The following is a 27,475-nucleotide window of genomic DNA, read 5'->3' as shown; positions in this document are numbered from 1 at the left end:
ACTACTTAATTTTACAACTGAGTAAACAGACTCCAACCACCAGCAAGATTCTGCAGACCCCCATATTTCAGTGTTTTTATATTACACTAAGTATTTGAAGCATACCTCTTTTAGAAATCCCCCTTTCCATTTCCACATTCAACAACAATCTGTGATGGAGGAATGAGAGATAGTGGGAAAACAGAGATGCGATGGGCTGAGGTTATTGTTCATCCTTGCTCTCTTGCAGCCAGGCTGCCCCACCTGGGTGTGCAGAAGGGTGGTCCAGCTCAGAGTATGAGAACTGTCTTGGAATGTCTAGATGTCACTACCTGCTACACTGTTCCAGACAGAAACTTATTTTTCCCTTTTAATTGTTCCATATTGTTTAAGGTACCATTAGCCTTTTAGAGCTGTTGGTGCATTTCGCCAAAGTGATGTCTCCAGATGGGTGAATACAACATTGAATCTGTGCTATTTGGGTATTCTTGCATATTACTTTAACATTTATTCAAAAAAATATCTAGTACCAAAAGGATGATCAATAATGAAAGGGACTGATGTTATTTCATAGAGCCATATTGACCTAATGACCCTGGTTACATAACTAGTAATGAGGTTAGATTTTAAAATATTTTTAATAAGTGCTGAAAAATATTTATCTTCATTGTCAAGTAAAGTGTTTCTAAAGTGAACTGTGATGCTCCAAGCATGGAATTATCTACACACTGGGTGTATGTGTGGTTTTAATATTTATTTATTTTTTGAGAGAGAGAGCATGAGCAGAGGAGGGGGGGAGAGAGAGGGAGACAGAATCCGAAGCAGGCTCCGGGCTCTGAGGTGTCAGCACAGAGCCCTAGCAGGGCTTGAACTCACGAACTGTGAGATCATGACCTGAGCTGAAGTCAGACGCTTAACCAACCGAGCCACCCAGGCGCCCCTACACATTTATGTTTTTGATACTAATATATTTTCTAAATTAATTCAATACAGGTTTAAAAATACATACAAAAAGTACATAAAAAGAATATATCCGGCATTGACTGAGGGAGTTATACAGGATTAATAATGAACATGGAGTATTTCTGGTGAATGGTAACACTTGGCTAGCAGATACATTTCTTTGGCTTCTAGCCCTAATATAACTTCCTGGACAAGCTGATTTTTCACTTTTGTTGGAAAAGTAGTTTAGTGTGTTTTAATTTTATTTTGTGTGAAAAGATCAAACTTCATGCTTTTTCAAACTATATAGTTTTCAAGGTAAGACAGAAAACAAATATAGAAAATGTTGGTCTGATAATGTAAACTTCCTTATAACTCAGGAGATGTCATGCTAAGGACTGTTAGCAGTTATTTTTTTGATAAATCTCTTTGCTAGAATGAAGGAGTAGCAGTCCCTGGAAGGTAGTGGAATTTGCTCCACAGGCAGAGACAGGCAGGGAGGTAGGGGGATCAAAGTGAGGCGGGAAAGGGCCACATGGCCCATGAAGGCTCTATGCCTTCAGGAATGCTGCTGTCTTTAGCTGGTAATCACTTCTTTTTTTTTTTTTTTTTTTTAAATTTTTTTTTTCAACATTTATTTATTTTTGGGACAGAGAGAGACAGAGCATGAACAGGGGAGGGGCAGAGAGAGAGGGAGACACAGAATCGGAAACAGGCTCCAGGCTCTGAGCCATCAGCCCAGAGCCCGACGCGGGGCTCGAACTCCCAGACCGCGAGATCGTGACCTGGCTGAAGTCGGACGCTTAACCGACTGCGCCACCCAGGCGCCCCTTTAGCTGGTAATCACTTCTTAAAGGAAACATTCACCTAAGAATTTTAGTAAATAAGCAAGCATTCAGTATTAGGCTGTTGGGATCAAACTCAGGGTCCAGGAAAGAGTATTGTGGGTACAGTGGAAGGAACATCTTAGTATCTTGAGTCTTGATGTGTGTTTTCGTCTGAGATACTGTACTTTTCATCTCCAGAAATGCAATTGCTGTCTTTTTTATATCTTCCATGTCTCTACCTTTGGTGTTCAAACTTTCCTCTAGCTTCTTGAACATATGAAGTTACAGTTATAATAACCACTTACTATCCTTGTGCACTAATTCTATCATCTGTATCATTACTGAGTCTGTTTCCATGGATTGATTTTTTTCTCTTTATGGATTGTACTTTCCTGCTTCTTTGCTTGCCTGGTAATTTTTGAATGGGATGCTAAACACTGTGAATTTTGCCTTGTTGGTTATTGGATGTTTTGTATCTTATTAACATTTTCCATCTTTGTTCTGGGAAGTAGTTAAATTACTCGCAAACAGCCTGATCCCCTCAGATCTGGCTTTTATGCTTTGTCAGGTGGGACTAGAGCAGCATCTAGTCTAGGGCCATTTTTTTTTCTTACTCTGGAGGCAAAAAAACCCTTCTGAGTATACTACCCGATGCCCCATGAATTATACATATGCGCTGAAATGCAAGGGGGATACTTTGCAGATTATCGGGCTCTTCCTTTGCAAAGCTCTCTACTCTCTGGTGCTCTGCCCTGTGAACTCTAGCTCCTTACCTCTCTGGACTCCTAGTTCCATCTCCTCAACTCAGGGAGACCTGGGAGCTCCTTCTTAATTCTTCTTTGTGCCATGGCTGGAAACTACCCCCAGGTAGTGAGCTCGGACAATCATAGGTTTTATTTCATTTGTTTCTCATCCCTCAGAGATTACTGCCCTTTGTTGCCTGATGTATACTGTCTTGGAAACCATTGTTTCTCATATATTGTTTCATATATATATATATATATATATATATATATACACACACACACATATATATAATATGCAATGTATATACATATATAATATATGTATACATATATTACATATAATATATATACCCATATATTACATATAATATATGTATGCATATATTACATATAATATATATACACACACACATATACACACACATACCATTGTTTCATATATGTGTGTCTGTTAGACTCTATCATCCATCTATCTATCTATCTATCTAGTTGTAGTTTTAGGTAAGAAGATAAGTCTCTGTTACTCTATCTTGATTGGAAGCAGAAGTTTCTGGGTTTGAGTTTTGACCCTACATCTTGTATGCTATTTGATTTTGGAAGAATGCTCAACCTCTTCCTCTTCTTTGTCTATTTATGACATGACGATAATAATATAATGATTAACCAATGGAATTCTATAGGGGAGAATATGTCATAGTCTATGAGATTAGGCAAAGGAGTATCTATCCATACACTGAAAGTGAACTTAAAAAACAAAACAAAGCAAAAAAAACCTCAGTGGGATGAACTTTCTCTCTAGCACAAATCACCTGAACCTTTTTCTCTTGCCCAAACACTTGCCTTATTTTTTGCCCTCACTCCAACTTAATGACCCTGCCCTTTATCTTGCAGACCTACTGGTAAGGGGTCTAAAGGCCAAAAGGCAACATGTCTCCTCTGAGAACCCATGGGTCAAAAAACAGGTTTATCTGAAACATTTTGCCAAAAATACACCACCATATAATTATAGTACCATTAAGAGAGTCTGTGTAATTTGTGGTTAAAAAATTGATTTTTTTTCTTATTTCACATTAAAGTAATCACCAAATTCCTGTGAAGTAAAATGCATAACTTTAAATTGAGAACATCTGCCCACAATTATAAATATGTAGAACTCATTCAGCTTATGATCAGTACGTTGACATTTGAAAAGAAAGTGATTTTTTTAAAAGAAAAGATATCTTTTTCTGACATATTAAAATTCCAACTCAGTAAAGTAATGTGAGGAAATAATAAAATTGTATGGTTTTCTTTATTGCATGTTTATTTAGGCCAAACCAGTATGAGGCAGCTAGATTAATTACTTTTTTTTACCGTTAAGTACTGTACATAGTTAATTATTTCATCTAAGTCATGTCTGAGCCAAACCTGTGAATTACTGTTCATGCAGGGCAATGATGATAATTTATGTACTCCCTCCATGCTATGGCTTGTTAGTATATTATTTTTGATTTGAAACTAGATGTTAAAAGTTTGCAAGAGGCTTTTAAAGATTACTCTGTGACATAAGTTCTAAAATTATGGATTTCAAAATTAAGGTTGACAACATGCTATAATAGGAAGTTATTTAGATGATGGAATTATAATACATTCTGTCTGAAAAATATATTTTCCTGTTTTCTGCTCTGATCTGTTGACTCTTATGGTTTCAGCTTGTGCTTTTTTTTTCTGCCTGATTTTATGATCTAGATATTACGTTGGGCCCTTAGTAGTTTTTCAACATGCACAAAACCTGATCTTACCCACTGTCCCAATATAGCTAATCAGATATTTAACTGTGGCTACATGTGCCCAGTGACTACCAGTGCTTAGAAATGTGCCCATAACCACCACGAACCGACTGAGCTAAACAGATGACACGGAATCCATTTTTAAAATGTATGATCATCTTTATGAAACCTGACTAACAAGTTCCCAGTGATAATTGTACATAGTCAAGTGAAAGAGAATTTTAAAAAGTTTTATAAATTCAAAAATTAATTTTTAACAGATGCCATTAAAGTAAAAAAAGAGATAAAGCATCAGTAAAAATAAAAAATATAATTAAAAAAAAAAAAGAGAGATGTTATAAAGTCTCCTTGCTACTCCCAGAATAGTTCTGGATGAGCCACATTAGCACCACTGGGAGTTCACTAAGAAAGCAATCTCAGGTTCCATCCACCCCTACTGAGCCAGAATCTGCATTTCAACAAGATTCTGCAGGTGATTTGTGCATTTATTCAAGTTTGAGAAACCTAGTCTAGAGGGACATTTAATAATCCTTTAAGCTTGTGCATGGGTCCAGTACTTTGCCCTTCACGTAGACTGGAGAGCACCCCAATCAGTGAGCCCATTCCAGTGGAGTGTGGCTGCCCTTGAAGAGACCTGGGAACATCAAGGTAAGTTTCAACTGTGTGAAGGTTTCTTGCATTTTCATGGGAACTTTAGAGGAAGAAGAGTCCCAGTGAGCAAAACTGTGTACCAAGGAAAAGAAATCTTTTTCACATGACACAAATATCTGTCAGGGCCATTCATATAAGAAATGAATTGTATGTTAATCTTTTAGAGGAAAATCAATACCAATCCAGACTTCTTGCTGGGACTTTGGTGGGAAGGTCCTTGCTTATTTTAGGAAAACCAAGGAGCACCGATAAGGATGGAAGGTGCCTCACGTTTCCTTGGAGCTATGCTTACCTTTTTATTGTTTGTGTGAAATATATGAATTTCATGAGTAATTTTACCTACCAGCTGTTTGTTTTCTCCTCAAAATGCCTGCACTTGCCTTGCAATTTCCTTTCCTTGCAGAGGCTTTCAAACTATTCAACCACTAGAGGTCTGTATTACCTATTTAAAAAATCATACCCAACTGGCTGAACAGTTCAGTTCTCAATTTCAGTATATGTTTCTATTTTTTAAACTTTAAAATCTTTTTAAGACATAACACCTGGGAATTAAAAAATCACAACATTTTAGGAAATGAAGGGGAAAACCTAATAGGAACCCTTCCATTTGGAAGGGTATTGAGTCTCCCCCGCTATTTCTAGTAGACAGCTGAGCACACCTTCATACTCTGAAACTCAGAACTCCATGGCCAGTCACAAATCAGAGGAACACCATTTATTTTCTGCAAAATAGTTTCCCTGATTTATTTGAAGATGTCTGTGTTTTGTAACTTTAAATTTTAAAGCATTTATTTTTCTCTTTCAACAAAAGTTATTCTCAGATTTAAGACACTGATTTTGCATCTTTTATGAAGGTTTTGAAAATAAGATTTTCTTTTATTGGTCACCCAAGATTAGATGAAGAATTAATGTTCTTTCAGACTTACTTGATAAAGTTCTGCTGCAATCTTCTAAACTAACACATCAGCCTGGGTTTGCATGGTTCAAACTGTAATAGAGGTGATGACTGTTAGTGGTAGCTAGTGCAGATTGGGTCCCCCAGGTTTTCACTGTGTTCCATGTTTACCCAGGGATTTTCACTAGAATAGCCCATTTGGGTCTGCCCTCTGCCAGTAGCAGTACAGGCTCTGAACCTTCCAGAAATCTAAAAATGAGGTGTCCTGTTTACAAGACACCTGATTAATAATAGTAAAACCTTTCCATAGCCTCATAGAACAGGCCTCCTGAAACAGAGCGCATTCATATATTCACATATTTAAATGGAGTGGTTGAAAATATTACAGACATAAAAGCTGTAATTTACAGTGTATTGCACCAGGGGTTTGGGATTCTGATGCTAGATTTTCATAGCTTCTAATTATGTCTACATTTGGAGTAAGTGGCTACATTTGTTGCCAGGCAAGGTGTAATGCTAAGAGGCTCCCTTCTTTTAAAAGGCATTATTGCATAATGTTCCTGGCCTGCACTGCTTCCAGAAGTATAAGCAGGTCTAGTGTGTCTTCTCTCTCAGTCTGTCACTTTATTAAAACACAACAATTTGCAAGTGTTATTTAGCAGATCAGCTGGGTTCATTTCAAAGGCTAATATTTAACAGAGAGGGAAATAACCCATCCCAATCCTTTTAAAAAGTATTTTCTGTGTATTCTTAGGCAAATTGCCTAGTGTCTTACATAGATCTCAAAGCTAGGATTCAAGGATAATTTTAGTAATGTCTTACCCTGCTTGCCAACGTAATTCAAATGATCGATTCTATAGCAGAAGGAATCTAATTCACAGAGCACTCATTTGTACTACAGACCACATTATTTAAAGTAGTTAAATTTTTCTTCATTTCCTGTTGCATTTCTGTGTATGGCTGGTGGCATGTGAATTCACAATCAATTTCCTCACTGAAATGTGACAGAAAAATATCTGCTTTACCTTGTCTTAAGCATTCCTGTCAGAGCTTTGGACTCTCCTATTCAATATGATGCTAGCTTAAACAGGCACCTGGTATCACTATAAACAAATATTGACACGGTGTTCACTTATATACATATATGTAAAAAAAGTGCCGATGGTGTAGCAGTTAATTAAAAGCAACAGCAGGAAGAACTCAGCCTCTGGAGAATTTGATGAGTTACATCTGGAAAAAAAATGGTCAGAACCAGGGTGTTGGAGTCAGTCCCAAATTCCAGTTCTGTTCCTGACATTGGTTAGCAAAGCGGGCCCCTTAGGCTCAGTGTCTGTGAAGAAATGAAGCCAATAAGACCACCTGGCCTATGGGGTTTGTTTGTTGGCGGATTAAGTAACAAAATGCGGATGAAGTGCGTGACCCAGTGCCTGATCCAGTAAGTGTCCAGTTAATGGATGTTAACTATTATTTTCTCTGCTTCTTTGGGTCCACATTTATAAAATAGCAATATAATACTATGGCAACAATCATAGTTATCTCTTAAGTGTTGCTCTGAGAAGTAAGATTATGTACATGAAATAGTACCTGGCATGGTTGCTTCCCCAAACTGGTCTCCCAAAGTTTTCACCCATAAAACTAAATTGCAAGTTGGGAGAATTTCAAGGATGATTCATTCCTTAATTTGATATTTTTTTTTTTTTTTTTTTTTTTTTTTTTTACTTTTTTGAGTGAGAAGATTTGTCATTTAGATTCTTTAAGTTTTACTTACTTTTTCTGATCTGGATGATGACTTAAAATTTGTGAGCCTACCAGTTTAGAAGATAAAATATTGCATTGGAACAATAGTTAACTAGAGGCAGAAATTATTTTCAGGGAAGTTAAAAAACTGAAATTAAGAGTCTGTTCAACCTCAGGGAATGGAAAGCAAAAACATGATGGTGCTTAAAATACTGTTTTCAAACCTTTCATTATTCTGGCCCTAACAAGTGAGGAAACTTTGCTTTCCCCTAAATGCTGTATAGTAAGTATCTCCTTTCAGGAGAGAAATCTGTGGGAGAGGGATTTGATGGAAGCTGTGACTAACTAGCTTTTTATTAGGGACCGAATACTGATTAAATTACAGGCATTATTTTAACTCAACTTGTCTTCCCAATACTATTGGGATTTAGAATTAGAATTGCTGTATTTTGCAATGAGTGCTGAAGAGAACAAAGACCAGCTACTGACATATAACTGAAAAGGTTTTTCTCAGCAAAGGACTAGACTTGGCAGTGGCAGTTTGGCCTTTATGCAGCGATTTCCAAGGACACACTGGAGTTACAAAAGAGGTACATGCTTTCTGAAATCAGAGGCACTCACCTGGGCAGAAGTCCACATCAGTTCAAACTGACTTTCATGTTTTTGTGTGAGAAAAGGAAAACCTCTCATTTAAAGTTATGTATTGGATATTCTTAAAATGTTCTAGTTCCTTGCCAGGCTGATTTTATGGGATGTCATTGACACGAGGGGTACTGGGAAATAAATTCCTGTACTGTTATAAATAAATAGCTATTTGTACTATTAACTAGCCTTAGGACCTGAAATTATACCAGAAGTTCTTTTTGGATCATATTTCAGTTTAGAGAGCCAGCCACACATCAGCAGTTAAGGGCTGAACCCCCATATCTTTCTGTCAACTCAGCACCACCCCATTTCCAGGAATCTCCTGAAATTACTGCCACTTTGGAAATCAAATCATCATTTCCACTTCTGAGTACATTAAAACTCTCCACATGTGCAGGAGAATATACAAAAACATTCACTGTAGCGTTGTTAACCAGCCATTGAGTACTGCTTTTCTAGAATAAAGGAAGTTGCATTTTTTTTTTTTTTCTCATTCTGGTCATGATCACTTTAATTTATTACTCTTGGGGAAGTCTGTAATGGAGACCTATAGAGCAGCTGGCCCATTTGGGAGAAGCGTGACATCAGAGATGCTTGTCTCTTCCTTGGCTTCATCTGCTAGAAATAGTAACTAAGTCCTTTGCCTGTGCTGGTAGGAGAGGAGCTGTAGAAAATCAAATTAGCAGGAAAGAAACTATTAGTCTTCATTTTCTTGTTTCCAACCTGCAAATACAGATTGTTAAATACACTTGTTCCCTAATGCTCATTAGGAAATCTTGAAGAATAGCCGGACAGGAAAAAAGCATGGGGATTATGAGCAAACAATACCACTAAAATATAATGCAAAGTCAGGATCGTTGCTTCTCATTCAGACGATCTTACAAGTTTAAGGTTGGTTGAATTAGAAATTTTTCCATTAAATAATTTCATACCTAGTTATATGTAGACTAATGTCACATTTACAATCCCAAATGTATCTTTTTATTTAGAGTTTTCTTTTTGTTGGACTTGAAGATAAAATAGCTGAAATGGGATAATCAATATATGAAATCATTTTACATTTAGTAGTATCCCTAGGACTTGTTAAGTTCACTGGTGTTAAGTTCACTGGAATATTTGTTTGTCTAAGAATGCAGAGCTTTACTAAAAATAATCTAATGGCAACGTTGTGTAGCCCCAACTCTTTATTGCTTGAGGAATTTTACTTTCAGAGACAATGGATTACAGGTTAGTGATAGGCAAAGCATTTTTGGAGTATACCAAAGGCCCCAAACATATCATTTGGGTGTCCAGGAGGAAGTGACATTAAATACAGGATTTTAATATTTAGAGTTTTATAGCCATAGAACCATCCACTGGGGATTGAATCATAGACCTGACTTCTTTTAAGATTAAAATCTTCAATTTTGGAAACATTTTACTACATTTCAAAGTATGTTAAGTCTTTAAACCATTTAGGTTTAATCATTTGTTTCTTCTCTTGTAGCATCCATTCTTAATGTCTCCAGTTTTTATCTATTAGTCCTACTAGCCTTTGATAACTTGATCTCCCTTTTGTTATCCATTCTTCTTTTGTGGTTTCTAAGAATATTGGCGTATTTGCTGTGCCTTGAATTTGCTGGTGTCGTACTGCCAAGGACCTTTGCTTTTGCTTTATGCTTTGCTTCTGCGTAGAAGAGTCCTTCCCCAGATGTCCATAGAGTTCCTTCCTTCTTACTAAGGAGGCTTTCTCTAAATACCCTTTTAAAACTGCACTTTCCCCTCTCATTTCTAGCTCTAGTCTCCATTTTATGCAACATATTGCATATTTTACTTGATTGTTTTTCTGTGTACATGCACTAGAATGTAAGTTCTGTGAGGCCAGGGGTTTTTGTCTGCTGTTCACACTTTGTCCTCAGGGCTGAGAACAGGGACTGGCACGTGGGTATCCAACAAAACTACTTATTAAATGAATCACAGCAGATTATGTTGCAAACTGCAACCCTAAATAGGAATAACTTATATTTAATTAATTCTCATTCAGAAGGATTCTTATGGTCATGACATTTGATATTTCTATTTTATTTAAATTTTTTTTTTAATTTTTTTTTTTTTTTTTTAGAGAGAGAGACAGAGACAGAGCACTAGCAGGGGAGGGGCAGAGAGAGGGAGACACAGAATCCAAGGCAGGCTCCAGGCTCTGAGCTGTCAGCACAGAGCCCAACACAGGGCTCAAACCCACAAACTGTAAGATCATGACCTGAGCCAAAATAGGATGCTTAACCGACTGAGCCCCTGATATTTTTATTTTAGAGTCAGAGGAAAGAAACTTTATGATTAACCAATACCCATTCAATAATATGTAAGATCACAATAGTTGTAAACTGAAATGTCATCAGGATTTGGGCAGTTAAATAAATGTGTGAAGCACCCTATCGGGGAATGATGGGGTCTGTGATAAACAAGAGAGTTTATATACTGTCCTACTTAAAGCCATTTGGATTTGAAAGAGAAATTTAAAACACAGCACTGCCTGAAGGAAACGTATCTACCTGTGGTTTCAAAGGCCCACTTCAGCTGTCAGTATGTGGCTGACAGGACCATGAAGACATTTTCTAAGTCACACTGTTTTTGAACTGCGTTTTAACTATATATTCAGGTTTGGGTATATGCCTGACTCCACATCAGGACAGAAATACTCAACTGATCAAATCTAATTACATTTGCTTCCCAACTAAATTGTGTATCACCTTCCCCTCTTGTGAGAGATATGGCCCCTCTTGGGTCCTCAGCATCTGATTATTGCAAACCTAATTGATTTGCGACATTTCATTAATAAAGTTAACTAAAACTAATTATACATATTGAATAAAAGTTTCCTGTGAAATGAATTATTCTATTTAGCTTAAGGGTTCTTAATTGGCAGAATGAATTGCTGAGGAGGACTGCAGAATTAGTTTCTCTTGGGATCTTTATATCTATCTATCTATATCTAAAAATATATATATATATATGTATATGTATATTTATATAAACTTAACCAATATGGGTTGATGGATAGTGTCACCATAGAAAATAAAAACAGAAAAAAAAATTGATAAAATGTGAAAATTAAAGATATCAGACATATTCCTAAGAAGATAAAAATCATCAAATAGGTTACATAGATCTCTTCCTTTTAAGATGTTAAATTAGGTCTGTTAAACTTGTCATATATCTTAAAGAAGCTAAAATAAATTTTTAAAAAATACTTATTTATTTTTGAGAGCGTGAGAGACAGAGAGTGTGTGAGTGGGGGAGGAGCAGAGAGAGGGAGACCCAGAATCTGAAGCAGGCTCCAGGCTCTGAGCTGTCAGTACAGATCCCAATGTGGGGTTCAAACTCGGGAAGAGCGAGATCATGACCTGAACCAAAGTAGGACGCTTAACTGACTGAGCCACCCAGGCGCCCCTAAAATAAAAATTTTTAAGTTATTGACATTTATTGTTTTATTCATAATTATGAATCTTCCTTCACTTATTTGGTACATATTCTATTTCTTACTCTTTAATTCAGATGGCATGTTCTGTCTAACTCACCCATCTAATTAAGTCTACATTCTAGCAGAAATCCAGGGGTTGCTTACTACTACTTCAGTTATCCCAAATCAAGCTGATGTGCTGTGGGCAGTACTTCTCACAAATAGGGCCGTTTCCAAAGCTCCTTAATTGCTCAGCTGTATACAGATAAACATGTCCTATGTAAAATGAAGACTAGCATTCATTGGTTTAGAGATGAATAAAGTACGTCTGGTCCATTAGTGTTATATGTATCACATAAGAAGCTGTTGTCATTACCGACTTGAATTTGCATTGCTTTCACATTGCCAAAACGGGTTGGACTTCTGGCTTTACATCGCTGAGACAATTGTTTTATCCTCCTGCTCTGGACACTGACCATACTAGAGGGACCAGAAGCAGTGAAATGCCTATCTTGTTCTTCCTCTTTGACTTGGGAGCATCGCTGAGGAGCCAAGGTTCAGGGTCTATGTCAAGAGACAGCCTTTATCCACTGCATGGTTTTATCTACAGCAGCTCTGTTTGCTTTCTGTAGTGACCCATACTGTGTGTAGAAGTATTTTGGCCTTGCCTGGATGAGAGGAGGAGGAAGGCTGCTCCTGATTGGATTTTGGGCTTGAAATATGACATTGTTCCTGTTGTCCCAGGGCCCCCAGCATATGTTTGAATTCTGGAAAGGTGCCAAAGACATAGTCCCAGATACCTGGTTACATTCTACCAGGTCTGTGCTGTATTATTACATTTCTAAGATATCCCACACCTTCTGAAATTAAAAAAAAAAAAAAAAAATTCCTATATGTATAAATATCGTTAAAAGCCTTTTTTAAAAAAATGTTTATTTATTTTGAGAGAGAGAGAGAGAATGAGTGACGGAGGCAGGAGCACAGAGGGAGGGAGAGAGAGAATCCCAAACAGGCTCCATGCTCACAGCACAGAGCCTGACATGGGGCTAAATCTCACAAACCCATGAGATCATGACCTGAGCCGAAATCAAGAGTTGGACAGTGACTGAACCATCCAGGTGCCTCTAAATCTTAAAAGTCTTAAAAGGAATGACTAGTTGAAGGGGAAGGATGACAATTTTTTTGGTACTAATCCAAAGTTCTCCCTGCCAGCAAAACAGCCTCTACATTTACATGCTAATTCTCTGAGTTCTTTTAATTATTATTATCTACAAAAAAACCTTTTTTAATGTTTGTTTATTTTTCAAGGAGAGAGAGACAGAGCGTGAGTGGGGGAGGGGCAGAGAGAGAGGGAGACACAGAATCTGAAGCAGGCTCCAGGCTCTGGGCTGTCAGCACAGAGCCCGATGCGTGAGGCTCGAACTCACGGGCTGTGAGATCATGACCTGAGCTGAAGTTGGACGCTTAACCGACTGAGCCACCCAGGCACCCCTGAGCTCTTTTAATTATTAAAAATAGTAACAGTAATCCAAATGTGAGTCTCCTACCTAGTCAGTTAGGTGCTAAGCATATCTAGTTCTATTTTTTTTCAAGCCTAGGAACAGTGTTTCTATACATATATGGTGAATAATAGGTTATTTGGAGTAAACCTGTTACTCTATAAAGAAAGCTTTTTCTGTTTGTTTATTGAAAGAACCACCCCTCAAATGGCTACCCTTTACTTTGCCTTTTTTCATTGCTAAGACTCTAGGATTCATACTTGATAATTCCAAACTGGGTGCAAATTTCTATTATATATGCTTTTATTGAAAAATAATATTAAATGCGTAAAGGGAATATAGTGTGGATATTTAAATGCTTTTCTCACAGTTAGTTATATAGCTGTTTCAAATCCTTGATGCTTCGATGACTCAAAGACAAAGTTGTTTTTAATTTTTTGCCTTGTGTAACACACAATCATTAGTCCAGGAACCAAATGTAATTGAGCTACTAGGTATAAGTTTCTAGAAAGTAATTGAGATTGACATTTTAATAATGGGATCATATTAGTGGAAAAATGGTGACTAAGAACTTTAAGAATATACTATAATGGGATGGTTACATTAATTAAAAACTGAAAACAAACTACTCTTCTCTGTGGTACATATAATTTGGAAAGAGAAATAGGGACTTCTAATATCTTGTACATTTCTATAAAAAGAAGAAAAGAAATAAGTGGTCTAATACTTATTTTTCTTGTCTCTCCAATTTTTTTTTATTTTTTTTTCAACGTTTTTTATTTATTTTTGGGACAGAGAGAGACAGAGCATGAACGGGGGAGGGGCAGAGAGAGAGGGAGACACAGAATCAGAAACGCTCCAGGCCCTGAGCCATCAGCCCAGAGCCCGATGTGGGGCTCGAACTCACGGACCGCGAGATCGTGACCTGGCTGAAGTCGGACGCTTAACCGACTGCGCCACCCAGGCGCCCCTCTCCAATTTCTTAAAATATGTGAAGTCAGCTGTAGTTAGGTCAGTACAATTGAGACATACCTATTGCTGCAGGAAAAACAAACCTCACAGAATATACAGAATAAAAAAATATGGGTCATTAAGATGACCCTACATCTTTTCTAGTTTTGTTTTACTTGGAGTTGTCAATGATGCGGGTAAAGAACCCAACAGCTGTATATTTTTAGTTCAGTATAATTACATGTACCTCTTCTCACGATTTTTAAGAAAACCAAGAACTTCTAACTTTAGAACAGTACATAAGATACTTAATCCCATGTATCTTAATACGCAAATAAATAAGAAAAAGAGAAAGTTACTGCGAGAACTATATACTAGATACCCTGCAACTGAGAAAATTAGAATTTAAAAAATACTTTAAAATTTCCAAATAAGTTTAAAAGAGCATAACAATTGCTTACCAAGTAGCAGTGGAAGAGTCCACTCTGTTGTTAGTACTATCAAAGGAATACTATCCAATAGAACTTTCTATGATGATAGAAATGTTGTAAATCTGTGCTGTCCACTAGAGTAGCCACTGGCTACATGTATCTACTGGAATTCTTGAAATATGCCTAGGACAACTGAGGAACTGAATTTTTAGTTTCATTGTATTATAGTTAATTTACATTTACACTTGAGTAGCCACACATGACACATGAATGCCACACTGGATAGTGCCGGCCTACAGATTTTAAGCCACGGAATATGGTCTTTATTGATTCTTTTAAATGTCCTGGTTTTCCCCATCTGTCCTAAGTAGATTTCAACTTAAATTCTTTTGGTCCTATAAAACAAGCCCTGAAATGCTGTTTACACATTACTGGTTTAAATCAATAAGAGATCAGAGTTCTCTGGTCGTAAGTTGGTAAAAGAGACATTGCAATGTTCAGAAGGTCCTTCTGAACACACCTTTTGTATTTCAGTATAGCGCCCATGGATGGCATGGGGCCTTGGAGATTGTTTTATAGGAAACCCAAGGCAAAGTTTTGGCAGTTAGTGGCCAAATTGGTATAGCATCAGTTCTTTAGCAAACAAAAAATAACTTAGAATTAAGCATGTTTTGCTTATTCATCTGAAACTGAAAGTTTGAAAAAGTTAATTTTATGGAGGGTTTTTTCCCCCCACTGTTTTGTTATTTGTAAGCAAAAAAATCATATTTATTTTGCTATAAATGTGTGAATGTTAGAAAGCGGGGGCTTCCAAAACATAGGAGAAGGGAGGCTGTTATATAGAAATTTCTATCAGGAACTCCCCTGGATTACTGTCTTGCTTCTTCCGTTACAAGGTTGATGGCATATTATGGACAAAGAGTTTCTTCTGTTCAGTACTCTTAGGATGTAAAATAAAGCTTCCTATCTTAGTGCCTTTCTAATTAGGACAAACATTTCAGTGTGCTTTTCCCAGAGCTGGATTTTTACTGAAAACATGTACAGCCCAGCTTTCTAAGCTTATCTGTACCTCAAAAACAAAAACAGAACAAAACAAAACAAAAAATCCCCAAAACCTAAAGATTTCTAGTGGCAGAACTCTGTAGAATGTACCCATTTTTGTCGCCAAGATTTTTTTTTCAATATATGAAATTTATTGCCAAAATGGTTTCCATACAACACCCAGTGCTCATCCCAAAAGGTACCCTCCTCAATGCCCATCACCCACCCTCACCTCCCTCCCACCCCCCGTCAACCCTCAGTTTGTTCTCAGTTTTTAAGAGTCTCCTATGCTTTGGCTCTCTCCCACTCTAACCTCTTTTTTTTTTTTTTTCCTTCCCCTCCCCCATGGGTTTTGTTAAGTTTCTCAGGATCCACATAAGAGTGAAACCATATGGTATCTGTCTTTCTCTGTATGGCTTATTTCACTTAGCATCACACTCTCCAGTTCCATCCACGTTGCTACAAAGGGCCATATTTCATTTTTTCTCATTGCCACGTAGTATTCCATAGTGTATATAAACCACAATTTCTTTATCCATTCATCAGTTGATGGACATTTAGGCTCTTTCCATAATTTGGCTATTGTTGAGAGTGCTGCTATAAACATTGGGGTACAAGTGCCCCTATGCATCAGTACTCCTGTATCCCTTGGGTAAATTCCTAGCAGTGCTATTGCTGGGTCATAGGGTAGGTCTATTTTTAATTTTCTGAGGAATCTCCACACTGTTTTCCAGAGTGGCTGCACCAATTTGCATTCCCACCAACAGTGCAAGAGGGTTCCCGTTTCTCCACATCCTCGCCAGCATCTATAGTCTCCTGATTTGTTCATTTTGGTTGTGGCCAAGATTAAAGCAGTCCTCAGTAGTTTCCTAACTCTACCATGGAGTGCCTTCTGGCAACTGTTTCCTCCTTGCCAATGAAACAAAGAAGAATAAAATCAACATTTGTCTACCTACCCACCACTTATCCTATCTGTCTTCTGCTTTGATAAAATATAATCCCAAGATATTCAGAAGGAGATAAGCTACTCTTTTCATTCTCCCTGGAGGGACTAGGGGATGTCCTCCCTGTTAATTTAGGAAGTTGAGGGTTTGTTCCTTGAGCTGAGTTTTTGTCAGGAGAAAAAAGTCTTTTGATCTGGAAAATGCAGGAGTCTTTTTATGAAAAATATCAGGCAGGGCCATGTGAGAGGAAATGGATGGAGAGAGCAGTCCCTGATTACTTATGCTGCCCTCTCAGGTTCTGACTGTAATGCCCAGCTGCATGATTCATACCTACCAGAGGGCTAGGCTATGTGGGGATTAAAGGGTACCTTGTCTCCAACTCCACATTGCCCTTTTCCCTATATCTTACTGGAGTAAGGGGAACTTTCATGAAAATAAGACTGAGAGACATCTGGATTTTCTGAAGGTGAGCAGATCAAGTTTTAAGGTTTTAAGACATATGGTCTTTTAAGACATATGTTTTAAGACATATGGTCTTTGGACATGGCTTTTGGAAGTGAGTGTTTCACAGAGCCCCATTGGGTGGCTGAGGAGAGAACACAATCTCCCGTTTCTCTTAAAGCCCTACATAGTGTGAAGAGTACCGTTCAGAGCAATCCGTCCGTGGCCACAAGGAGATCCTTGCCGAGGGGTTGCACATCTCTCATATGGTTTATATTAATACATGAATATCTTGGTAATATTCTAACATGGTTTACCTTTAAAATCATATAAATATATGCTCTTGGGCTGCATATAAGGAATGAGAAGAGTGGAATTTCATTTTTTTCTGCATCCTCTGTTTCTGTCACTAGACAATGATATATGTGACTTGTTGTGCTGCTTCCACTATTGACACATTAGAGAAAACAACTGCCCAGTACCGTGCTATAAGTGGAAGACATTTACCTGGATGTAGAACTTCTAGGATGGCTTCAGTGTCTTATTCAGATGAAAACTCGGCCATTTTAGACCAATTTATCATGTATTAAATCTGGAAAGACAAAAAGATTAGTGTGATTCACTGAATATGGCCAGATTTTCATTTTTTAATTGACAGAGTAAGTATTAACACTACATCTTAAAAATGTTTTTGAAGGGAATGAAACCATCTGGTCCACATCAAGAATATATTTTTCCTTATGTAGAGTTAGGCCGTACTAAGTGGCAGTCTGTCGTGGGGTTACATCCTCTTCCTGGTTGTAGTCGACGTCTTCCCTCATACCCTTGTAGATACTCACCGGAGAAGGAGAAAAAGTGTTTTTGGGTAAAATAGTGCAATCTTATTCTAAGACACTTCTGTAGACATAGCTCCTAGTATAAGAAGTATCATAATAGATTAGGTTTTTAGTTGTGAAGCTACAGGTAAACTTTGATAAATGATCCTTTTTAATATAAACCTATATGAGTGTTATTTTAACATAATTTAAAAAATCTTCTTAAAAAGAGATCTTTTTTCTGTATTTCTGTTTTTATTTTTTCTTTGTAGTAATACATACATGTGGTTTAAATGTCAAGTTACAAAGGAGTGTAAAATAAAAGTATATGTCTCCTAGCTCTCTGTAATGGTCTCTCTAGATCCACTTCCTAGAGATACTTACTACTAATAGTTTCTCGTGTATCCTTTTAAGACTTTTAAAAATGTATACACATGCATACAGATGTGTATATCCACGGTTTTTCATTTTACGCCTCCTACTATTCTGTTGTGTGTGTTTTTTTTTAACTTAACATGGCTAGATCTATAATATATGCATAAATCTACCTCGTTTATTTTGATGATTATACAGTATTCATTGCATTGATTCATGATAATTTATTTAACCAGCCCCCTGTTAATGGATCTTAAGGTTTTCTTTTTTTTAGTTTCTCATTTTGGCTGCTTAAAAACATGTGTCAATGATTCTATTTATATGTGTGCATTTTTTTTTTTTAATTTTTTTTTCAACGTTTTTATTTATTTTTGGGACAGAGAGAGACAGAGCATGAATGGGGGAGGGGCAGAGAGAGAGGGAGACACAGAATCGGGAACAGGCTCCAGGCTCTGAGCCATCAGCCCAGAGCCTGACGCGGGGCTCGAACTCCCAGACCGCGAGATCGTGACCTGACTGAAGTCGGACGCTTAACCGACTGCGCCACCCAGGCGACCCTATATGTGTGCATTTTTTAAGTGGTATATCAGTAGAAAAGTTTCAAATGTGATTGTTAAAGCAAACCGCATACTCCAGGTTTTTGAAAGATACTTAAAAATGTCCTCTAAAAGGCCATACCAATTTTTGATACCCCCAAATCTGGCTTTTATCAAATCTTAAATTTTTTTTTGTCAGTCTTATAAATGAAAAGTACATACTTGTCCTGATTTGCATTTCTGTAGTTATAAGTGAGGTTGAGCTTTTTCTGTTGTTGTTGTTTCCTTATTGTATGTAGTTATTCTTCTACTAGTTTGCCCATTAATGGCCTTTGCTTATTTATTTTTTTTAAAGTTTATTTATTTTGAGAGATGGGAGAGCAGGGAGGAGCAAAGAGAAAGAGAGAGAGAGAAATCCAAGCGGCTGTGTGTGCAGTCAGCGTTCCTGAGTGGAAATCAAGGCTTAACTGACTGAGCCACCCACACACCTGGGGTTTTGCTTATTTTTTAGTTGGGTTGTTCATTGCTTCTCATGTTAAAGAGCTCACGTTCTATTCAGGAAACTGGCATTTTACACGTAATGTGTGGCAAGTAGCTTTCTCAAGTTCCTGTTTCTCTTTTGACTTTGTTTATGGGTCCTTTTTACCATATAATATTTTAATTTTCTTATGTAGCCAAATTAAGCAATATTTGTCATTATGGATTTGGGAGACACTTTTCAGCAAGAATATTATTAAAGCTGAAAAGTTATTCAAGAAGACTATAGGTGTGGTGTAGGTTACCTTTTAAACCACAATGTATACCAACTTTACTATAATGTTGTTATGTGGAAGGATTTTGGCCTTAGAGAATCTCTTTTTATCCCTATATTTCAGTGGTTTTGTGGTTATAGCAAAAGGAATTTCCCATAAGATTATTTCTCTCTTAAAAATACTACCATGATATTAATTTTCTAAACTCTTGTAGGGCACTAGTGTCCCTCAGGAAAAAAAAAATTGGAGAAAGTATCAGATTTACCAATTATCATTCTCTACACAGTTAATGGCAGTTGTCTAAAGATCTGAAATCTAGAGTGGGTTAGATTGAAAGTAATAGTAATTCCGAGACAAACAGAAAGTAAGAAGTATAAAAGTAATAGAGGTTCATTATAGGAACTTTTGAAAGCACATACAAAAAAAAAAAAAGGAAAGAAAAAAGTCACTTTTGATCTTAGCCTTGATCTTAATAACCCTCAAAAACTTCTAACATTTGTTATATATTTTTCCTAGTCTTATCTGGTTCACAGTGATGCAGACATTTAAAAAAATATATCGGTTATTTTAATCACAAATCAGTGCTAATAGAACTGTTTCCATTAGAATACCAATGGCCCAAGTAAGGCCTTAATGGCAACTTGACAGTAATCTAAACACCCACACGCACACACTGGACCACACTCATGATTTATGTTTATATATTGCTCTATAATGATTATCTTTCCTTGCCGTTAAATATTATTAAATATGTAAAAATGGCTATATAATGTCACATCATATGGCTTAACCTAACAGAAATGTAAAAGAATAGATTTTTGTTCCTCTCAAAAATGTATTCTGTTAACTCAGTAGACCAAATGCCACAACACATTCAAGAAATCATTACGTAGGAATCACATCAGATTCTTTTCCATTCCTGATAAAGTGGCAGCAGTTAACTGTGTGAAGGTTAAGGGCTGGGATCCATCATGGTACAACATGTTTTATGTGAAGTGACATCATTTGAATGGAAAGATTACTAAAGCTGGGTTAATGGAACATTCTTGTTCTAGCAGCATACTACACAGATTTAGAAGCATGGAAAATACATTTGAATTGGATATCGAGAAGAGTTTGGGTCAAAAAGTCAAGGGAATAATAAAAGTATAAATGTATAAAGTTTACTAGAAGAAATGCTGTGAGGTCATTCATTCATTCATTCATTCATTCAATTTGTTTAGGAAAAAACCTGGTGCAGATTCTATGCAGCCCCAGTCACAAATATTTGGGCTCATTGAGACCAGCAGGACTGTAAAAGGTCATAAGAGAGTCACTGCTGTATCATTTATCACTTATTAGCTTTAAGAAACTCTGCTGCTACATGCAGGATGTCTCCTGGGCATTACCGCCCCTCTAAGCCCCAGGTGCTTGGCATTATGGCAGCCCTGGGTTGGTTGTGTCCTAAGCCTTAAGTTACAAATTAGACACTGTACTGTTAGGGCTGCTTAAAGTTCTCGATCTAAGCAGCTGGTGAAGTTCCATCTCCCAAGGATGTCCCTTTATCACTGAGAAAATTATAGCTGCTCAGTCCTGTTGACACACCTCTCCTCTCAAACGTGATCACAGGGAACCCAGACTCACTTCAGTCTTTTGACCAACATCAATGAGCCCCTGTCAGAACAACAGGCTTTTGGCCAAATCCAACTGACAGCTCTCAGAAAATCTACATGCACTGGGAGAAATCGTTCAGAGACTGAATCATCTGGGGAGTCACTGGCTTAACATAAGTCACCATTTGCTTGCAAACTGACTAGTAAGTAACTATATTCGACTAGTTTTGTGAACCATGCTTGTAGATAAGTGTTTATATTAAAAGCTGAAAGAGTGATATATAATTTGAGTTGGAAGGCTGAATAGTTTGTATACGTAGGGAATGACTTGTTTAAGAGAAAACATTTTTATAGCATCAGAATACCCAAAGATAAAATGAGTAAATTATAGGTAAGTTATGAGAAAAACAGAGATATTGAATCTTAAGTTTTAAATAATGAGCTTTCATAATTTTAGTATTTATTTTCCAACTAAAGAAAGAATTTTTAGAATTCTCCATTATTTCACTTAAAGGTGAATATGACAGGCAAATGTTGCAACTAAAATAGAATAGATCTTATTTTTTCTATGAGGGAAACAGAACTTGATTTCAAATGATAATGTGAAATAAATTCTCAAATAATTAGTTGGCCTTAAAAAGCAGGCAGTGTAGTGTAGAGCAGACAGTGCGGCGTGGCAGGTAAGAGGACAGGAATCAAAATTCCTTTGTTTCAATCTTGACTCTACCAGTTACTACATTTGGGTGAGTTTCTTATCTTGTTATTACTCAGTATCCCAGCCTATAAAATGAGGATAAAGCAGTGATTATTTCATAGGGATGTTGTGAGGATTATATAAAAACAATATTAAAGGATGAACATTGTGTCTGGCATATTATTATATGTGCTCAATAAATGTTAGCTTTATGTAAAAATGTTAATTTATTAAAAAGCCAGTATAACCTCTAGGCAATTATTCCTAACACATCCTGGGTGCTGTATGCACACTTGGACTTCTCTAACTTCATTTTGCATTTGAATCACCTGGGGTTTTTGTTAAAAATGCAGACTTCAATGGGTCTGGGTGGAGTCAGAAAGTCTGCATTTCTCACAAGTTCCCACATGTTGCCCACAAGGCTGGTCTTTGCCTTAACACCTGAGACAATGGTGGATGGTTGCTCCTAATTTATAATACAGTGGTTCTCAGTAGGGAAAATGGGAATAAGGGAAGTGTAGACAATATGTAAAGATTTAAAATCCCAAGTGATTGTAATATGCTTGCCTTGCCTTTTCCCTAATGCCTGAAGAACCACTGATTTGCTATTTCAACTTCTATTTTGTTTCTCCATTTCTTACTCTATTCTCTACTTTCCCCCTTGCCATTACTGTCTTAGACTAAAAAAACAGTATTAATAGTTCCCCAGTTACTAAGAATAAAGCATCAATTTCAAGCCATTTTATTGTGTATAATAGGATACTCTACTCAAATGAGGTTAGACAAATGGTTTCTCTCTAATATATCTCTTCTAAACTATAGGGATCTGAAAAATATACTTTCCATAGCTTTAGCTGAAAACAAACAAACAACAAACAGGCAAGAAAGTGATGTGTGGAGCATTCAGTAATAGAATACAAAGATGAATTGGATGTGGTTCATAGTATCAAAGGAGGTATACTCCCATAAGGAAGGGAAAGTTGTGGTAGATATTATGGAAGTGGCTGAAATCAAACAGTGTGACCCCAGCATACGTTCTACCTGCTCTGAAAGGTAGGACAGAAGGAGGCTTATTTTTAAATGGCTTTCCACCCCAGTGGCACTAAGATGTTTGGAGAGACTCATAGCCAAATATATACTCAGTTTGACCAACATCTCTCTAGGGCAAAGACCATTTTTATACTTTCATGTGTTCGTAAGGATCTAACATCACTCAGATGCATAGTATTCCCTCTGTAAGTATCTTCTACATATAATTCTTTATTTCCCAAGTTGGATAAGAGGAGCTTTGATTAATATTAATTGGTAAATAGCTAAAGACATCTTAGAGAGCAAATTAGCAATCATAAACTCTCTTTAATAGTACACAAACATGTATTTGACTCCAACATTCTTACTCTGAAGTTAACCAAAGTATTAAATCCACTGATCTAAATAAGTTTTAACATAATTTGGTGAAGAAAAAAACAGCTTATATGTGTATAAAAGGAACAAGAATTCACATAAAATTTCACCCCAACTGAAGGATTATTAATCTATAATTTTAAATTATAAGGACATTTAGACCTAGGACTTTGAATATGAAGGCTCAATGTGATTAGGAAAAACAAAGCATACCCATTTCTTCATCCATTTTCTAAACTAGTAAATGTTAGAAAAATAATTAAATGTGATACTAGCAACACAATTTAAAATATTCGTAGATCTATGAAGGAAACTCTAATAATCATTTGCAAATTCTAGACATTTATTTCCACTTAAGACATTTGAATGATGCACCTATTTAGGAACCAGACAAATAAAATCTCTTTTAAACTGAGTTATAAGAATAATGTAAAATATAACAGTCATACAATATTTACAGCATGTAGTGAATTCTATGTTAGTAAAATATTTGAAAGATGATTTTGTTTTTAATACTCAATGGAATTTTCTTCCCTTGTGACCATATGCTATGAAGAGAAGGAATAAAAAAATCAACAAAACTTTTAATGTTAATACAACTACTAATATCAAGATTCACTTACTTCTGTTTCTATCACTGTTCTAGATATAAACTTTTGTTTTCTATTTCCACTTGTCAAATATCATTAAAATTATCACTGACTAATAAAACATTTGGCAAATTTATAGCTTTTTTTTTTCCTTTTTTTGCTGTCATTTATTTTGGATGTGTTTTAGAGCTTTAAGAGGATAATGGTGGTCATTTGCCAGTTCAGTTAAATAGTACCTTAAATCCCTAATGGACTACTTGATTTAAGATGGTTTTATATATTAAGCTATCAAAAAGTTGAATTTTGGTAGCTAAAATTCATATAATGAATAAAATGTAAAATAATAGCTAAATTTAGGCTAGAAATGGAACAAAACTTACTTTTACTTATGGGAACTATGGCATACTATTTTAATAAGTACCTACATGACAAGATACACAAACCATGTAATCCAATGACTTTAGGCAGTTTTGTAAGGGAACCCTTAGACATATTTTGAAGAAAAATAATAGCACTTTCCAGTGGTAATGAATTTAATAGGTGATTTACCCAGTTTACTAGATAACCTGGGAGAAGAGCATTCCTATCCTGGCCTTGACTGCTTTGTCATAGTTTACTGGTCTGGCTCTATATTTGTTTATTGCCACCGTGTGTCTTCAGGACAGCTTTCTAACCCTCACAACACTTGGATTTACTTCCAACAGCTAAATAAAATTCTTAATTTGCCAGCTAACTTGGGAGACTGTCTGGCATAGCCCAGTCATGACCGAGTAAGGCAAAGCACTAGGTAAACTAATGAGAGTGGGGGGCCAGAGGCCAGGAGCCTGCATCAGGCAGCCAAAACATGCAAGTGTTATGGGACTGGTCTAGGTCCCTGTAACAAATTTGAAAACAAAACATAGCAAGTCCATTATCTGTTTGAAAAGGACATGGAGATATTCACCATATAATTAAACTCTTAGTTTTAAATGCCTCTCAGCTAAGTATTTTACCTGGGCTTTTGTTAAGTAGCAGATTAAATTTTCTTTCATTTATTTTCCCTCTCGAATTGGGCAAATAATTAGTGATAGTAACAACAACAGTAATAAGCAGCAGCAACAGACCAAAAAATGCACACACACACACACCCACACACTTCTTACCTCCAACTAGAACACACACACACACACACACACACACACACACACACACACACACACGGCAAGAAACCTTAACAATCCGTAAATTTGCTTTTTTTTTTTTTTAACACAACCAGGGTTAGAGAATGACAGTAAAGATTTAAGCTCAGAACTCTTGAGATGGGGAGCATTGGCAAAGCGATGTAGTGACTGAAAGACATTTTATAAATCTCAAGGAAGGTAATTCTTTCTTTGGCATCAGTGGAACCAGTAGAAGAACACTAGGTTTCTTCTGAGTTGGATGATGGAGCAAGTGATTCAGTTTAAGGTCAAAGAAGAGCCGAACCAGGAATCGAGGCTTCGGGATGGCCACAAAGAACAATGAAGTCAGGAAGAAAAGGGAGAGACAGAGTAGATGACAGACTCGACACTCATAAATGTGAAACTTAGCAAATGCTGAGACCTGGCAACTTAGGGTACACTCCTTGAGCTTTACACCACGTTATGGGAACTGCCAGCCATTATCAGGAGGGATGGACTTTCAGAGCCAGCGCTGGAAACCTAATGGTTTTCCAGAATAGGCAATATACCAGGAGAGTTATTTAGAGAGTTTTGAGGGTCCTAAGCATGGGCAAAAGGGTAATTATTTTAGACTACTATTTTTTAAGCAAATAAATAGGAAACAAAAGGAATCAAGGAATTTTATCACTGGAGGGAACCTTATGGTCAGGGACCGGAGGTTCAGGGTTGTGAAATAACTCTCCTGAAAGCAAGCAGCCAGTTAAGTGGGTCTCTCCATTCGCCGGCTTCCTGTGCTTCTGCACTGCCCTGCACTGTCTGCCAGGAGGGTGGCAGAATCCACCACAGCCTGAGACAGATGACCTAGGTGGGGCCTTTAGAGCTAGGGAAATACTACAGGAGGCGGGGGAGCAGGCAGTTTCTTCGAGAAGACTTACAAAAGGGTTATAGCTAATGCTAAAGGAAATAAACACCCGGGGACCCAGGACACTCAGATGGTGTCTATCAAGAGAATCATGTTGGGGATGAGGTACCTAATAGGAGAAACAAGTTGCTCAACAAAGTTATAAAACAAAACAGTGTGTGCCAGATTTCTTGCATCCTTCACTGTTACTTTCTCTTCTCTGAATGACACTAGACATAAATATAGCCAACTCCCAAATTTGATCCCAGGGGAAAATGAGCACCCAAACTTTTACGGAGAAGAGGACGCTTGGAGGGCTCCAGTAGTGGGATTCTGATACACCGCCAGAAAACAAAGATTAGGTAAAGAAGCCCTAGATGGATACAATAGCGGGGTTTCTACTGGGTGCCCAAAGACGATGGGGCAGGAGACACTTTGGGAAAGACTTGCTGAGGTCTTGGGGAGAAGTAGCAGGCTGGCGCTGTAGAGAGACTGGGCTGCACAGTTAAGAGAATTGGAGAATGGGGTGCTAGATAGGTGGTGTGGAGGGAAGGGGCCAACCAGAAGCTTCTCTTAAAATCGCACCTCAGTTACAAACGTGGACTGACCAGGGCTATGGAGATTGGGGTGTCGAGACACCCCAGCTTCTCCCCCTCACCAATCTGATGAATCAGAGGGCACCTGGGGACACCTGAAGGTGGGACAGTTTGTCCCTGGTGGGGGCGGCGCACAGTACCAAGGACACACAGGGTTTGTGGGGAGGGGTGAGGGGAAGAAGAGCCATGCTGGGCGTTTCCTGGGAAGCAGAGGGGGAGGGTGGGGACACTCTTAACTTCACCTTCGGAGTAGCGTAACTTTTAAATGGACGCCCCACGGAGTTCTACCGGCTTCTTGCTCCGGACGCGGTTAAAGGACAAGAGTTAGCTAAAAGCCTCGGGAAGAAAGTTTATTTGGTTGGATCCCATTTCTGCAGATTTCTGGCCTGTACTCGAAAGAGTCTGGTCAAATCAGAATGACCTTTTGGGGGCACGCAGCGAGCAATCTCAAATTGTTCCCTGCAACCCAGGCGCCCCTCACCTGATTTGGGGAAAGGCAGCCAGTTCCCGGTGGGCGCCGACCGGAACTGAGCTCTCTCTCTCCTTCGTCCCCGGGAGCCCACCAACACAGCACCCGCGGTGAGGACACCTTGACAGGAAACTGACCAGCCCCGCCCCGCGGCCCCCGAATCTGCTTGGGCAGTCCTGGTCGACTTACCCGCGCCCGGGGCCCTGAGCTCACGTCGGACAGCGAGTTGGCAGCGCTGGTGCGGGGCTTCCGCCCGCGTCTTCCGCGTCCCGGCGGTGCACCCTCACTCCCGGGGTTCGCTCGGGCTGCTCCCCATCAGTCGCCGTCCCAGCCCGAAACAGATGCTCGCCGTGCCTGCCACCACTGCCTGGGGCCCTGGGCTGACGAGCGCGCTGAAATCGTCCGCGACGCGGCAGCTCTGAATTTATAGAGAGGGGCGTTGCTGCTCGGTAGGTTCCAGGGATGAGGCACTGTTTTGCATTCTCTCCTCCTCCGCCCCGCCCCTGGAGACCCTCTTGGCCCAACCCCCTCCCTCTCCAGATGCTGACGGAAGCGGGAAGATGCCACAGTCATCGTCAGTGTCACCTACCAGATCTCTGCGCACGAGGCTCGGAGCCCTGCGTTGGGGAGGGTCGCCAAATGGAAGAGAAGTGGGGGTACAGGAGAAACAGTTCA

The 27,475-nt window shown here is 38.1% G+C and overlaps 1 protein-coding gene across 2 annotated transcripts in view; it reads right to left on the bottom strand.

Annotated features, from left to right (window-relative positions):
* AGTR1 (angiotensin II receptor type 1) overlaps nt 1-27,230 on the bottom strand; it is a 45,915-nt gene extending 18,685 nt beyond the window's left edge. For both annotated transcript variants that reach the window (XM_040480433.1, XM_040480432.1), the window contains exons 1-2: nt 26,990-27,230; nt 17,445-17,529 (exon numbers count right to left, since the gene is read on the bottom strand). The gene's annotated coding sequence lies outside the window, so the exon portion shown is untranslated. The remainder of the gene's footprint in view (nt 1-17,444; nt 17,530-26,989) is intronic.
* Between the last annotated feature and the right edge of the window lie 245 nt (nt 27,231-27,475).

This window comes from Herpailurus yagouaroundi, unplaced genomic scaffold (genome assembly GCF_014898765.1).
Source record: "Herpailurus yagouaroundi ecotype Mexico unplaced genomic scaffold, PumYag 159, whole genome shotgun sequence".
In the NCBI taxonomy this organism is placed as follows: Eukaryota; Metazoa; Chordata; class Mammalia; order Carnivora; family Felidae; genus Herpailurus; species Herpailurus yagouaroundi.
The sequence above is the reverse complement of the archived record's forward strand: the minus strand, read 5'-3'. Positions and strand labels throughout refer to the sequence as shown.